The following is a 17,696-nucleotide window of genomic DNA, read 5'->3' on the forward strand; positions in this document are numbered from 1 at the left end:
ATAGTTCTGTTCAAAACGAGCACATGTGAGGCACCCCTTCAGGGATTCCCTGGAAAACCTTGCCAGCCTTTTTGAGAGGGATAAGCCTGAAGGCCCTCTGGGTGTAGGTAGAGCTGAAATTCTGTGCCATTGATGACTATGTAAGTTTGTTTGGATCCAAAGACTCCATGGGCCCAGAGACCTTTAAACTATATTTAAACAGGGCTGCTGTGTAAAGGTACCCAGAGCTACAGCTAGACCAGTTGCTTATAACCATGCTTTATAACTATCCTTTTCTGATAGGTAAGTGCTCAATGACTATAATAGATGTTAAATAGTTTAGTATCACTTTTTCCTAGTTTTATTACTTAACAGTTTTGTGTACATGCCTCAGTGACTCGATTAGGAAAAGAATTCTTGGAATCCAATAAAAATTTTTTTCTTTTCTTTTTTTTTTTTTTTTTTTTTTGAGACACAGTCTCACTCTATCACCTAGGCTCACTCAGCTCACTGCAACCTCTGCCTCCTGGGTTTAAGCTATTCTCCTGTCTCAGCCTCCCAAGTAGCTGGGATTACAGGTGCCCACCACCACGCCTGCTAATTTTTGTATTTTTACTAGAGATAGGGCTTCGCCATGTTGGTCAGGCTGGTCTTGAACTCCTGACCTCAGGTGATCCTCCCCCGTCAGCCTCTCAAAGTGCTGGGATTACAGGCGTGAGCCACCGCACCTGGCCCATATAACAATTTTTTTAATGCTTGGGCTATGCTATGAAAACAGATTATTACTAAGGTAGAAAGTGGTGTTCTGGCTGCAGTACCCTGCGTGAGCCATGCTGTTTCACACCTCTGTGCCTTTGCATGTGCTCTCCTTGGACTTCAAAAGTTCACTTCTCTTGAGTCCAAATAGGTGTTATCCATTGCTCAAGTCCAAGCCACTGACTCCTCGCCCTTGATCTAGATGATTACTTCCTTCTCTTCTCTGCCACTGCATTTTGTACATATTTCAATTATTTTCTACTTGCTAAATTGTTACACACACTGTCTTCACAAGGCTACAACCTCCTCTAGGAGGGAGACTTTTGAAACCCCAGCAGAGTGCTTGCGCATAATAGGTACTCAAGAAATGCTCACGGCATGAACAAATCCTGTTTTGTGTTTTAAAAACTATACTCACGAGACATTTCATTAGCAGTTATGAAAACTCACTGAATTTACAATGACTTTGAAATGGTTCCTAGGGTGACAGATATGGTGAATTGGCCCACATCATCCATTCTTCTCTCCTTCTAGTGTTCTTTCATGATCTGCAAAAACTGGAAGAGCTAAAAATCTGTATTACTCAGTCTGCTTTGCAGCTCAGATTCTGGACAGAACTTATGGCATTTAGGTTTAGTCAACTAAATGTATTTGTATGAAATTTGGAAGGTAGAAGTGAGGTGAAGACAATGGATCTTCCATTTCTGCTATGGCTGCCAGCAAGAATGGGCAGGGACACATTGTGTATTCTGAGGCAGCTATCCCCGTCTGGTTACTAGCTTTCCTGGTGCCAAAGAAAGGGCATCCAGGTGATGCCGGAATGCACCTAGCAGGAGTAGGGCGACTGTTGTGCCAGGTTGCAGTGGAAGTGGCTCATAGAAATTCTGGGATGCTGTTCTGGGGTCATGCCTATGGTTCAGCCTAGAGCTCCAGCCCTTCTAATGACTGTTAGCATCTATTTCCAAGAATTAAAGCTCTTTCTATTGAAAAAGACCAGTGTACAATTTGGTTTCTGCAAATGAACAAATTACTTTCCTGATTTTCGATACATGAAGTGTTGTAGAACATTGGAAAAGGTTGTCAAAATGAGGGAAAGGAAGGGGGAGGAAAAGACAGAACGGGAAATGTGAAAGAAGAGAAAGGAAAAGGGAAGAAGGGAATGTGGGAGAGGTGGTAGAGAAGAGAAAAGCAGAGCACATTCCTAGACTTTTTGTTACTATTGTTGTTTGAAGAAATTTTAGGAGAAACATTAATGGTCAAACTGCCTTTTCTGCTGGCATTTAAATATCTACATTATGAGAAATTCCAGAATTTACTGCAAATTTTAATTTTTTAAATTTTTTTATTTATTTTAAGACAGAGTCTCGCTCTGTCACCCATGCTGGAGTGCAGTAGCACAATCTTGGCTCACTGCAACCTCTGCCTCCCGGCTTCAAGTGATTCTCCTGCCTTGGCCTCCCAAGTAGCTGGGATTACAGGTGCGTGCCACCATGCCTGGCTAATTTTTTTGTATTTTTAGTAGAGACAGGGTTTCACCATGTTGGCCAGGCTGGTCTCAAACTCCTGACCTCAGGTGATCCACCCACCTTGGCCTCTCAAAGTGCTAGGATTACAGGCATGAGCCACCACCACCAGCCTGCAAATTTTTACACAAGTCTAACCTTTCGAGACAATGAGAATGTTGTCTTCTTAAATATATTCATGGATCTTTTATTGAAGTGAGCCAAAATCACAGGCTGGGCATGATGGCTCACACCTGTAATCCAAGCACTTTGGGAGACTGAGGTGGGAGGATTGCTTAAGGCCAGGAGTTCAAGACTGGGCAACATAGCAAGATCTCCATTTCTACAAAATAAAAATAAGAATAAAATATTAGCCCAGAGTGGTGATGTGCACTGCACCCATAGTCCCAGCTACTTGGCAGGCTGAGGCAGGTGGATCACTTGAGCCTTGGAGGTCGAGGCTTTAGTGAGCTGTGATTGTGCCACTGCACTCTAGCCTGGGTGACAGAGAGTGACCTTATCTCTAAAAATAAAATTAAAATTAAAAATGGAAATAAGAAAATCACTGATATTTGTGCCTGTAGTTCACAAACACTAGCGGCAATTTGAAGAAAGGTGAGTTTAGCAATAATGAGAAACATATTTATGCTGTTTAAAAGATCTCCCACCAGACATAGAACTGAACCGATCAAACAGTATTAAGGTTTCAAAAATTCAGAAATCTTGATCAGCTTTGGCCATTCTCCTATGTTGTAAGCATTTGATAATGTATCAGATAGATGTGTTTATAATTTTGTTTTTTTCAGACGGAATCTCACTCTGTTGCCCAGGCTGGAGTACAGTGGCGGGATCTCAGCTCACTGCAACCTCCACCTCCCAAGTTCAAGTGATTCTCCTGCCTCAGCCTCCCAAGTAGCTGGGACTACAGGCATGTACCACCATGCCCGGCTAATTTTTTGTATTTTTAGTAGAGACGAGATTTCACCATGTTAGCCAGAAGAGTCTAGATCTCCTGACCTCGTGATCTGCCCACCTCAGCCTCCCAAAGTGTAGGGATGTGAGCCACTGCACCTAGCCATGTTTGTAATTTTTATATACACCTCTATTTAACAATAACTTTGCTCATGCTGTTCATTTTGCATGGAATTCTTGACCCCTTTTGTTCTCCCAGGAAAAATCCTATTTGCCCTTCAAAAATCAGTTCATATATGCCCTGTGAAAAGACATCAATGAGGCCAGGCACGGTGGCTCATGCCGACAATCCCAGCACTTTGGGAGGCTGAGGCAGCCTGATCACCTGAGGTCAAGAGTTCAAGAGCAGCCTGGCCAACGTGGTGAAATTCCATCTCTACAAAAATACAAAAATTAGCAGGGCATGATGGCAGGTGCTTGTAATCCCAACTACTTGGGAGACTGAGGCAGGAGAATAGTTTGAACCCAGAAGGTGGAGGTTGCAGTGAGCTGAGATTGTACCATTGCACACCATCCTGGACAACGGAGCAAGAATCCATCTCAAAAAAAAAAAAAAAAAAAAAAAAAACCGTAGATGATTACTTGGGCACAGAATCCAGCACACTCTCCTTTTTGTTCCCATAGTTCTGTGCATCTTCTTCTATACACGCTGGCTACTACATGGGTACTGATACGTCCTCCTCCCCTGATAGATTGTGAGCTCTTCGGAAAAGTTCATGCAGGAGCTCTTGAACATAATACCTGACATTTACTAAAGCTTTTTAGCCTTAAAGTGGAATCAATTCTGCACCAAGTTTTTTTTTTTTTTTTTTTTTTTTTTGAGACAGAGTCTCGCTCTGTCGCCCAGGCTGGAGTGCAGTGGCCGGATCTCAGCTCACTGCAAGCTCCACCTCCTGGGTTTACGCCATTCTCCTGCCTCAGCCTCCCGAGTAGCTGGGACTACAGGCGCTCGCCATCTCGCCCGGCTAGTTTTTTGTATTTTTTAGTAGAGACGGGGTTTCACCGTGTTAGCCAGGATGGTCTCGATCTCCTGACTTCGTGATCCACCCGTCTCGGCCTCCCAAAGTGCTGGGATTACAGGCTTGAGCCACCGCGCCCGGCCTTGCACCAAGTTTTAATTGAGTACCTTAAACATAATTCATTATAATTATTTCATTTTTCATTTAAGTAATACAGAAACATAAGAAATAAAGTTAAAGCTACAAATAAATGTATTTTTATTACAAAAATAAAATCACTTGCCATAACAGAATTACTTTGTTTATAGAGAAATTAACAACATAAAGAAGAAAATGCTTGTGAAGAAGATTTTATATGATCAATCAACAAAGACATGAAGCATGAAGATTTTGAGAAAGGTTAGGAAACCATAGAGAAAGACAGGTACAAGTCACCAGGGAGAGAGTTGATGGCAAATGTGAGTGCTGGTGCCCGACAGCTTCACAAAAACTACAGTGCTTAATCAGAGGCAAAGGGAATAAAATAGAAACTCAAAAGAAATGAGAAATCAATAGCAACAACCAATGGTACACATTCATCTAAGAGCCTTTGGACAATCAAAAATAAGTCAGATTTAATTAGTTCCACTAATCCATGTTCACTTTGGAAACTTGAAAACCTTGTGGCCTGAGTGTGCAAATAAAGTAAATTATCATTTTAAAAGTACATGAAGAAAAAAAGAAAACTCATCCCTACCTCGCACCACCACAAAAATTAATTCAATATGGATCACAGACCGAAACATAAAAGCTAAAATTACAAAGCTTCTAGAAGAAAACATAGGAAAATATTCTTATAACTTTGGGGTAGGCAAGATTTCTTAGAAAGGGCACAAAAAAGATACTCAATCTAAAAGGAAAAAAATCTTTTGAGACAATCTCACTGTGTCACTCAGGCTGGAGTGCAGTGGCGCCATCTTGGCTAACTGCAACCTCCACTTCCTTGGTTCAAGCAATACTCCTGCCTCAGCCACATGAGTAGCTGGGATTACAGGCACCTGTCGCCACACCTGGCTAATTTTTTTGTATTTTTAGTAGAGTCGGGGTTGCACTACGTTGGCCAGGTTGGTCTCAAACTCCTGACCTCAAGTGATCTGCCCTCCTTGGCCTCCCAAAGTGCTGGGATTACAGGTGTGAGCCACCGTGCCCGGCCCTAAAATAAATTTTTAATGCATTGGATAGCATCAAAATTATAAACTTTTGCTTATCAAAAGACATATAAGAAGATGTAAAGGCAAGCCACAGATAATCATATTCATAGTACATTTATCTGACAAGACTTACATACATAATATTTATGAAATTTTATGCAAATCAACAATAAAAACAACCCAATAAAAATATAAACAAAAATCTTCAACAAATTCTTCGCAAAAGAAGATATAAAAATATTAGTCTATAAATAAATACAAATTAAAACCACAACAAGATACGTATTCACACCTAGTACAATGGCTAAAATTTAAAAGACCAAGACCCCAAATGTCACGCACATCACTGGTGGGACGAAGGATGGTACAACCTCTTTGGCAAACTGTTTGGCAGTTACCTACAAACACACAACTACTCTGTTTCTCAGTAATTCCACTATATGTATTTATTCAATTTAAGATGGATCACTGACCTAAACATAGAAGCTACAATTATAAAGCTTCTAGATGAAAACATAGGAAAATATCCTCATGACTTGGGATAGGCAAGACTTCTTAGAGAGTGCACAAAAAAGACACTAAATCTAAAAGACATTTTTGATGCATTGGATATCATTAGAATTCCAAACTTTTGCTTATCAAAACACATATAATGAAATGAAATCATATGTATATAAAAACACTTGTACAAGAATGTTTTCATCAGCTATATTTATAGAAGTCCCAAACTGGAAGCAACCCATATTTTCATCAAGAGGAATGGATAAACAATCTGGTTTAAAAGAACAATGAAATACTTTTCAGCAATAAGTAGAAATGAACTCTTGATACTTGCAACAACGTGGATGAAGCTCAAAAACATGAAAGAAGCCAGATATAAGAGTATATGCTGCACGATTACATTTATATAAAATTCAAGGACAGGCAAAACATTGGTGATAGAAATAAAAATAGTAGTTGTCTAAGGGGGGTGAAATTTACTGAAAAGGGCACCAGGGAACTTTCTGGAATGAAAATTGGGGAAGGTGGTTATATGAGTGTATACAATGATCAAAAGTCATCAAATTGTACCCTTAATATATGTGCATTTTACTCACAGTATGCAAATTTTACCTCAATTCTTAAATACAAAAATATTTGCATCAAAAATATTAAGAAGAAGGGCCTTGATCTTGGACTTCTCAGACTCCAGAATAGCAAAAAAAACCAAAAAACAAAAACAAAAAAAACACCTTTTCTTTGTAAATTGTCCAGTTTCAGATATTTCTTTTCTTTTTTTTTTTTTAATACTTCAAGTTCTAGGGCACATGTGCACAACGTGCAGGTTTGTTACATATGCATACATGTGCCATGTTGGTGTGCTGCACCCAGTAACTCGTCATTTACATTAGGTATATCTCCTAATGCTATCCCTCCTCCCTCCCCCCACCCCATGACAGGCCCTGGTGTATGATGTTCCCCACCCTGTGTCCAAGTGTTCTCATTATTCAATTCTCACCTATGAGTGAGAACATGCAGTGTTTGATTTTCTGTCCTTGCAACAGTTTGCTCAGAATGATGCAAAGGACATGTTCTCATCTGTTTTTATGGCTGCATAGTATTCCATGGTGTATATGTGCCACATTTTCTTAATCCAGTCTATCATTGATGGACATTTGGGTTGGTTCCAAGTCTTTGCTATTGTAAATAGTGCCACAGTGAACATATGTGTGCATATTTCTTTATAGCAGCATGATTTATAATCCTTTCAGTATACACCCAGTAATGGGATGACTGGGTCAAATGGTATTTGTAGTTCTAGATCCTTGAGGAATTGCCACACTGTCTTCCACAATGGTTGAACTAGTTTACAGTCCCACCAACAGGGTAAAAGTGTTCCTATTTCTCCATATTCTCTCCAGCCCCTGTTGTTTCCTGACTTTTTAATGATCGCCATTCTAACTGGTGTGAGATGGTATCTCACTGTGGTTTTGATTTGCATTTCAGATATTTCTTATAAGCAACAGAAAATGGACTAAGACATATCTAGTTACCTCCTCCTTGAAGCTGTCTCCAACGTTCAAGGTGAAACATTAAAGATACAGCCCTGTCACATCCTTCCATCAGGAAACACAGGCTGCCTCTTGGAACCAGAGTCCTTCCCAGCCTCCCATTGAGTAAGGTTGGGGATGGGGGCTGTGGAACTGTGCTCTTAAAAGCCTTTTCTATGGATTCTGGATTCTGCCGAGTAGCCAGAGCTGAGAACCAATTATAAATAAGCTGCCCAGGCCGAGTGCTGTGGTTCATGCCTATAATCTCAGCACTTTGGGAGGCCAAGGAAGGCAGATCACTTGAGGTCAGGAGTTCCAGATCAGCCTGGGCAACATGGTGAGACCCCCATCTCTACTAAAAATACAGAAATTAGTCAGGCGTGGTAGTGCATGCCTGTGGTCCAAGCTATTCAGAAGGCTGAGGTGAGAGGATCACTTGAGACGGGGGGCAGGGGGGCGTGAAGCTTGCAGTGCACTCCAATCTGGGTGACAGAGCAAGATTCTGTTTCCAAAAAAAAAAGTGCTGTCCAATGTGGTGGGCACCAGCTCTTGTGGCTACTGAGCGCTGGAAATGTGGCTAGTGAGACTGAGGACTGGATTTAAACTTTATTTAATTTTAACTATTTGAAGTGATAATAAAGTTATTAGGAGACTTTTAAGTGTGTTTGGAAAAACCTGATATGTGAACCTTCAATTTCAATTGTGAATTTTATAAATCTAAATATAGATCGAGCATTTACTTGGAAATTTAACATGTGAATTGATATGTGCTGGAAGCGTCTGCATAAAAAAAGAATGCAAGATATCTCATTACCGATTTTTAAAATATTGATTACGGCCGGGCATGGTGGCTTACGCCTGTAATCCCAGCACTTTGGGAGGCCGAGGTGGGTGGATCATGAGGTCAGGAGATTGAGACCATCCTGGCTAACATGGTGAAACCCCATCTCTACTAAAAATACAAAAATTAGCTGGGTGTGGTGGCGTGTGTCTGTAATCCCAGTTACTCGGGAGGCTGAGGCAGGAGAATCGCTTGAACCAGGGAATCAGAGATTGCAGTGAGCTGAGATCGTGCCACTTGCACTCCAGCCTGGTGACAGGGTGAGACTCCATCTCAAAACAAACAACAAAAAAAAATTGATTACATGTTGGAATAATATTTTGGATGTGCCAGGTTGAATAAATACATTGTTGAAAATGAAAAAAAAGTATATGTTTTTACTGATGCCATTCTTTAATGTAATAATTTACTTGACAATTTACTGGGTTCTTACTCTATGCCAGACACAAAGCACTCTATTCAGGTAATTCTCACTACAAACTATGAAGTAAGTATTTCCTCAGGTTCTTACAGATAAGGAATCTGGAACTCAGCAAAGATACTTAATTTGCCAAAAACATATAGCCAGAATATATACTCAATATAGTAGCTATATGAACCAAAGCACATATGATGCCAAAAATTTATGCTTTCAACTTCTCGTTACACTGATTCCTAATTTCCCCCAAATTTTTGGCACTACAGATGAGAAATCAAAAACATACTTAAATTTTAATATTAAAGTCATCATAATTCTAGTATACCATTTCAATAATCCACTTTTAAACTTGAGGGCCACTGAACCTCAACAGGAAAAAATAAACCAAAAACTACATGTATTACAAGTTTAAGCAAACAACACTAGTGTCTCAACTGACAGAAAGAACTGATATGTTTAAAACATAATAACTGAATTTTTTTTGACACAGGGTCTTACCCTGCCATCCAGGCTGGAATGCGGTGGTGTGATCATGGCTCACTACAGCCTCAAACTCCTGGGCTCAAGCAGTCCTCCTGCCTCAGCTTTCTGTGTGGCTGGGAATACAGGCACATGCCACCACATTTGACTAATTTTTTGAAGAAATGGGATCTCACTATATTGCTCAGGCGGGTCTTGAACTCCAGACGTCAAATGATCCTCCCACCTCAGCCTCCCAAAGTGCTGGGATTACAGGGGTGGGCCACCACACCAAGCCAATAACTGGATTTTAAATTGAGTGATTTTGCTGGTGTTATTTGGTTTATATTACAAGGTGTGATGGCATTTGCAAAGTAGAATCATAGAAACCTAGAAGTAGTTATAATTTCAAGGGTCACTTGAGTCAACCTTCTACTCAAACAGGAATGCCACTATCATATTCCCGATAAATGATCACCTGGTCTCTTTTGGAACACTTCTGGTTGTGGGAACTTCCTGCCTTGTGAGTAACCCGATCCATTATTGGACAACTTTGTTCTTTAGAAAATTCATCTTGGTTTCCTGAATAACATTTGCTTCACAAACTGTGGTGAGGATTAAATGAGTTAAGTGCTTAGCATTATGCCTGGCACATAGTACGAGCCCAGTAAATGACAATTTCTACTATCAGTTTAATAAACATAATCCTCATGGTAGCATATACTTTTGAGTTACAATGAACTGTCAATCATGTCCACCCATTTATACTATGCCCTGAGAGAGTCCAAGGCAGGACTGTCCCCATCTGTTCTCAGAACTTTTCTTACCAATTCATAGGACTCTTAAGTAAATTAAAATGAAAGAAAAATCATTTGATATAGAAAAATGTATAAAACATATCTCATTATTGAAAGTAAAATCAATAATGACTTAAATTTTACAAAATGTTAAATATTCAAGTGAAGACAATAATAAATAATGCTTTCTATCTCCCTCCAGTATCCAAACAACTAATGAAAATAACTAGCAGGCAGTAGTCAATAAATAGGAAATAAAGAATTTTTGTTATGTTTGTTAATGAACATGTATATATATTTTAAAATATAATTAAAGTAATTTTTACTGAGAAACAACTGCTTTCTAAGAAGAGAAATGCTTCACTGACTCCTTTTCAGCATCAGAATGAAGACATGACTATTCTGGTATATTTCCCCCCATGCCAACTCCCTATTGTCATCAATAAACACTCTCTTTAGAGATCTCAAACCTTATGACTAGGGAAGGGAGAATATGTAACTATTTCATTCATCATAATATACAGAAAAAAATATATGAGTAAAAGATTAAATGAGAACAGAAAATATAATTCCTATTGTCAGAACAAACCAAGCCTGGCCTTTGCTTAACTCTAAAGAAAAATGAGTCACTTCTCTTGCCCTGTAATTTCCTGTTGGCCTAAGTATTCTACTTGGAAATTTTTTTATCAATCACTTTAAAAAATACATAACCTCTCTAAAAAATAGAAATTATAAACAGAAAAATAGAGACATTTATAATTTATAATTATTAATAGATATTTTTCCCACTGGTTTTATGGTTTCCTTTTTAATCTACCTCAAATTAATTTTGGTGTAAGGTATGCAGCAGAGATTTAGCTTTATATTTTCTAAATGGATAGTTGATATTCTAATTAGCATTTAATCAGTAATCAATAGACCATCTTTTCCCTACTGATCTGAAATGTTATTTTAAAACTGCCTTTCCAACTATAGAGATTTTGATGGAAGTTGCATTAAAATCATAGAATAAATTAAGAAATTATTTTCCTTTACACTTTCAAAAAAGTTTCAATATATAGATTCTACATTTTTATTAATTCCTACATGTTTTATATTTGTTTTTCTTTTGTCATTAACTTGTTTTTCCCTTGATGTATACTAACTCTTTGCTTTTGCTATGTCAGGAAATTATTTATTCTTTTTTATTTTGAAACTGACCACCTTATTGGCCTTTACAAAATTTTTTTCTAATAGGTTTTGTATTAATTAATTTCTGTCTTTGCAATACAAAGTTATATTACTTACACAAAATTATTTCATTTCCTCTTTTTAAGAAGCATTTAGTTTTAATGTCTAATTGCCTTGACAAAAACTTCCAGAAAATAATATATAATAGTGTTTATATTCTAACTATCTTAACAGATATCCAGTATGGTCCTTGGCTTTATGAAAATGCCTCTTGATTTTCATTCTCAAGCATGGTGTTGTCCATTAGTTTGAGGTAGATGTTTTACTCATGTTAGGAAGTTTCCTATTTTTAAAATATTAGATATGGGAATTAATGTTGGGTTCTTATTAGAATCTCCTTTGCTCTCATAGAAATAATCATATTTTCCTGTCAATATTAATATGGTGAACTATGTTAAAACTTTTAACAGTTCTACAATAAACATTTCTTGGTTATGATAAGTCATTCTTTGTTTGTTTGTTTGTTTTGAGACAGAGTCTCGCTCTGTCACCCAGACTGGAGCACAGTGGTATGATCTGAGCTCACTGCAACCTCCGCCTCCTTGGTTCAAGGGATTCTCCTGCCTCAGCCTCCCGCGTAGCTGGGATTACAGGTGTGAGCCACTGTGCCCAGCCCTGGTAAGTTATTCTTTTTATATACTACTGGGTCCCAGCTGCTAATATTTTATTTTGAATTTTTCCATCTGTTTTTAAAGGTAAAATTACTCTGTAGTTTGAGAAAAAATATTAATAGTAATTGTTTATTATTTTCATATACTTTCAACTCTTCTGGTATCATAGGATCATAGGCAAAACATCTGAAAAGAACAGAAAAATATATTCTTTTAGGGACTTTGTTGCTTTGCTGATTTTCCTATGCATGAGTCTTTGAATTGAAATTTGTGAATCGAAGAGAAACAATTGCTTTGGAAAGCAAGATTCAGCTTTCATATTTAGCTGAATCACAAAAATTCCTTACCTAAGTGAGGATATAACAAACTACACAAAAATATACCAAAGCAATGGTTTAGAAAATCTTACGGGTAATTCGGGCAAAACAAATATGGAACATGAACCATGAATACATGGAAGCAGTATATTCTACTGATTGAAATCATGCTCTAGCTTGGGTTCAAAACCTGGCTTTGTCACTTATTAGCTGAATGAACTCAAGTGAGATTTTTTAACCTCATGAAACCTCAGTTTACACATTTGTAAACAGAATAATAATGCCTTCTTTATATAAAAGGGCAGAGAAGATACTCTGTGTACCCACATACACACACAAACCCACACATAATTAACTATGTATTAGTGGTTCTTTTAATTTAGCATGAATATACTTGTGAAGCTTGTTTAAAATGCATATTTCAGGGCCCTATTTGCAGAGTCTGAGTAAGGTATGGGTAGGGCACACAAATCTACAGCTTTATCAGGCACTGTAAGTAATTCTGTTGCAAAGGATTCCTGAATCACACCTTGTGAAACATTACTCTGTGTTATTTGCCTTTAGTGCCTTTGGCCTTTTCTGAATGCCATAAGTGGGAGAGAGAAAATAATGGTTAGGTAAGGCTTCAAGGTTGCTGTTAACTGTTTGATATTTCAGATCTACAAATCTGAAACCTGAGGATCAGTTCTTGCAAACAAAACTTACAAACAACTATTATAATTTATAAGTATTTTTGTAACTTAAAATGAGAAATGTAGATATAAATTTGAAAAGTAATCAATAAGATTCACAATAATAATGACAAAAGGTAAGGAGAAAAACCAAATGTTGATTTCAACAAATGTAGAAAATGCGTTTTTCCAAAATTCAACACCCATTTATAACTAGAACTCTTAGCAAACCAGAAATAGAAGGGAACTTCCTCAACCCAATAAACAGCATGTATCAAAAAATCTACGGTTAACATTGGCCAGGTGCAGTGGCTCACACCTGTAATCCCAGCACTTTGGGAGGCCAAGGTGGGTGGATCACTTGAGGTCAGGAGTTGGAGACCAGCCTGGCCAACATGGTGAAACCCTGTCTCTACTAAAAATACAAAAATTAACCAGGCATAGTGGCAAGCACCTGTAATCCCAGCTACTCGGAAGGCTGAGGCAGGAGAATCGCTTGAACCTAGGAAGCAGAATTTGCAGTGAGCCAAGATCTTGCCACTGCACTCCTGCCTGGGCGACAGAACCAGACTCTGTCTCAAAAACCAAAAAACAAAACAAAACAAAACAACAGAAAAAAGAAACTACAGTTAACATTATACTTAATGATGAAAGGCTGAACATTTTCTTCCTAAGGTCAAGAATAAGACAAGGATATTCTAGAAGTAGTCAACATTGCACTGGAGGTTCTAACACTTGCAATAAGGCAAGAAAAAGAATACAAAGCATCTGAATTGGAAAAGAAGTAAAACTAGTTACTTGCAGATGACATAATAGTGTATGTAGTCAACCATAAAATAAATTCTTTGGCATCTAGAAAAAATGATTAGAACAAATAAGTGAATTTAGCAAGGTTTCGAGACTGTAAAGTCAATGTAAAAATGAATTTTACTTCTATATAATAGCAAAGAACAACTGGAATATAAAATGAAAATTAAGAATATGGCTGGGCATGGTGGCTCACACCTGTAATCCCAGCACTTTGGGAGGTCGAGGCAGGCAGATCACAAGGTCAGGAGATTGAGACCATCCTGGCTAACACAGTGAAACCCCGTCTCTACTAAAAATACAAAAAATTAGCTGGGTGTGGTGGTGGGTGCCTGTGGTCTCAGCTACTTGGGATGCTGAGGCAGGAAAATCACTCGAACCTAGGAGGCAGAGGTTGCAGTGAGCCGAGATGACACCGCTGCACTCCAGCCTGGGTGACGGAGCGAGACTCTGTCTCGAAAAAAGAAAAAATACACATGCCAAGCAACGAGTCTGTACCCAACTCAATAAATAGCACACATGTACAATGCACAGAGTTCTCTGCCAGTTGGATAATGAACAAATCCAAAGATGAGTATGCCCCCAAAAGAGTTTACAACTAGTAGTGTAGCAGAGGACTACAGGGGAACAAGCCAGGAGTACTAAAATGAACAAGTATTTGGCATCTACAAGGGAAACTTAGATAATTATTTGTAATTGTCAATCATCCTTTCCCCAATTTCTGAGATACTTTGTTTAGAAATTAGTATATATTTTTACAATGTCATAAGAAAAATATGATTGTTGAAATAACAGATTTTTTAATATTCTAGGGGAGTTTTTTTAAATCTTTTTCAGCCACATAATGAAAAAAGGTCCACGAAGAAGATGGAGTTAGATCTTGAAGCACAGTCTTTCAATCAGGTGTGCTAACACAGTGAATCTAACACAGTGAATCAGAAATCAGCCAATCAGAAAAACGGCTAACATCAGGTTCAATAGAAGGAATTTAATACAGAGCATTAGTTACAAAAGTGTTAGTAACGTTAAACAGAGGACAGTGAGGAAACAGTGAGATTAACAATAATAGGATACTCCTACTACCCCAAGAGCAGGAGGCATAAATGCAAGAGGCTGCTTAAAGTCAGGAATGGCCAACACGATCTGGGATTAGAAAGGGAGATACTCTCTGTTGGAAGATGAAATCACCATGGGAGACACCTCCTGAAACAATAAATTCAAGAGCAAACAGAAAATAAGGGGCCTGGGTAAGTAGGATTTATCAGGTGGAAATGGGGCAGGAGAAAGGCTTCCTATTCCAGGCAAATGGGAATTCATGCATAAAGATATATATTGGGGGAAACCCCACCCCTGATATTTAACATGGGTTCTTTTCTATTTCCCTAAGTGTCTTGGCTGGTCTGAGAAATAAAGGGAAAGAGTACAAAAGAGAGAAATTTTAAAGCTGGGGGAGACATCACATGTCAGCAGGTTCCGTGATGCTCTCTGAGCCATAAAACCAGCAAGTTTTCATTGGCAATCTTCAAAAGGGGAGGGAGTGTACCAATAGGGTGTGGGTCACAGAGATCACATGCTTCTCAAGGTAATAAAATATCACAAAGCAAATGGAGGCAGGGCGAGATCACAGGACCACAGGATGGGGCAAAATTAAAATTGCTAATGAAGTTTCGGGCTTGCACTGTCATTGATAACATCTTATCAGGAGACAGGGTTTGAGAGCAGACAAGCTGTCTGACCAAAATTTATTAGGTGAGAATTTCCTCGTCCTACTAAGCCTTGGAGCGCTACAGGAGACCAGGGCTTATTTCATCCCTTTGACTTTGACCGTAAAAGGCGGCGGCCCCCTGGGGGCCATTTATAGGCCTACCCTCAGGGCACATTCTCTTTCTCTGGGATGTTCCTCACTGAGAAAAAGAATTCAGCGATAGTTCTCCTACTTGCCTTTGAAACAAGAGAAATATGGCTCTATTCCGTCTGGTTCACCAGCAGTCAGACTCCAAAGTCTTATCTCTCTTGTTCCCTGAACATTGTTGTTATCCTGTTGTTTTTTCAAGGTGCCAGATTTCATCTTGCTCAAACACACATGCTCTACAAACAATTTGTGCAGTTAACGCAATCATCACAGGGTCCTGACACAACATACATCCTCCTCAGCTTATGAAGATGACAGGATTAAGAGATTAAAGTAAAGACAGGCATAGGAAATCACAAGGGTATTGACTGGGGAAGTGATAAGTGTCCATGAAATCTTCACAATTTATGTTCAGAGACTGCAGTAAAGACAGACATAAGAAATTATAAAAGTATTAATTTGGGGAACTAATAAATGTCCATGAAATCTTCACAATTTATGTTCTTCTGCTGCAACTTCAGCCCATCCCTCTGTTTGGGGTCCCTGATTTCCCACAACAGACATAGAGGCAGGAGATATTCCTATGGAATTCCCGTGGAAGCCCATCTGGAGAATAGAAATTAAACTAGTTTAATTTCTACACAGAGAAAAAGTAAGAAACAGGTCTGTGAAAGTAAGAGCACTGCATCAAAATAGGGGCTCATTCTTCTTTCTACATGAAATGAAGAGTCATTGAAGATTTTAAGGCAAGAGCATGACATCACCCCAGATTTACTTTAGGAAGGCTAATATAGTAGTTTTGTGTAAGGTAAAGTGGATTAGATGCACTATAAGTTCCTGCTATGGAGTCTCAACTTGGCTCTTAATACTGCTCATTAATCCTCTTTCTATAGCCACAGAAGCTTTTCCACACCTCCTCCATTAGTGTCAGATCCCACTTCCATCTTCCACCCCCAAGAGACATCTCCTGCTTTAAGAAACTTTAGCCACGCTGGTCCATTCACTGAGACAAATTTCTGGAAGCATGAGCCATGCCCGAATCACTAGCCAGAACCCCACTCCTAGTGAAGTGATTTCCATAGAGCAGAAACACAGAGAAAATGGTTACTGAACTGATTTGGAGACTGGGAGAAATGAGAAAATTTTAGGAAACCAAACTAAGTTGTTTTTTTTTTTTTTTAGATGGAGTCTTGCTCTGTTGCCCAGGCTGGAGTGCAGTGGCACAATCTCAGCTCGCTGCAACCTCCACCTCGTGGGTTCAAGCAATTCTCCTGACTCAGCCTCCCTAGTAGCTGGGATTACAGGTGTGCACCACCAGACTCAGCTAAGTTTTGTATTTTAGTAGGGACGGGGTTTCACCTTGTTGGCCAGGCTGGTCTTGAACTCCTGACCTCAGGTGATCCACCTGCCTCGGCCTCCCAAAGTGCTGAGATTACAGGCGTAAGCCACCACGCCCTGCCCAAACTAAGATTTTAAAAAACCTGCTTGGTGACTATAATCCTACCATCTTCCATCATTCCTTCCATTCTTGCTTCTCAAGACAAAAATATGTATCAATACCTGCTAGCCACAGGAAGTGTACTCAATGCTATGAATACAGATATTAACAAAATATATGATATATGCCTTCAAGAAATTAATACTACAGTGAATAAGACAAAAAGGATATGTAATAGATAAGTAATACTTTTGAAGGAGGTTCCCAGTCAGGGTCCCAACCAAAAAGAAAAGCACACTCAAGATAATTTTGGAAGAGGTTATTTCCAAAGAGACTATTTACAAAGATAATAGTATAGGGAAACCACAAAGGATGGTGCAGTAACCTCGGGTTAGAAGTAGCCAAACTGTTACTACCACTGGGATCCAAGGACAAGAAGAGGAATTTGGTGTGGCCCTGGATGGAGGAGGAGTTACGCAGAATAACTATCAGGACAGTGACTTAACGTTGAAGAACACAGCCAGCACAAGGCAAGCCCACAGGAAAAGCATAGCTGGGGTACTCAATACCCTGATCTCACCACCACCTCCCCCAACCCCGAAACTGACAAAATTATCTCCTGCGAGGATTACTGCTCACGCCTGTAATCCCAGCACTTTGGGAGACCAAGGCAGGTGGATCACCTGAGGTCACGAGTTCGAGGCCAGCCTGACCAACATGGTGAAAACGCGTCTCTACTAAAAAAATACAAAATTAGTCCGGTGTGGTGGTGCATGCCTGTAATCCCAGCTACTCGGGAGGCTGAGGCAGGAGAACAGCTTGAACCCGGGAAGTGGAGGTTGTGGTGGGTGGAGATTGTGCCATTGC

At 39.2% G+C, this 17,696-nt stretch overlaps 1 protein-coding gene across 7 annotated transcripts in view; it reads right to left on the reverse strand.

The window, feature by feature from the left end:
• The window catches only part of CNGA1 (cyclic nucleotide gated channel subunit alpha 1), a 46,869-nt gene that overhangs the window by 18,318 nt on the left and 10,855 nt on the right, over positions 1–17,696 (reverse strand). The gene's annotated exons all lie outside the window — the stretch shown is intronic.

This window comes from Macaca fascicularis, chromosome 5, assembly GCF_037993035.2.
Source record: "Macaca fascicularis isolate 582-1 chromosome 5, T2T-MFA8v1.1".
NCBI classification, from domain to species: Eukaryota; Metazoa; Chordata; class Mammalia; order Primates; family Cercopithecidae; genus Macaca; species Macaca fascicularis.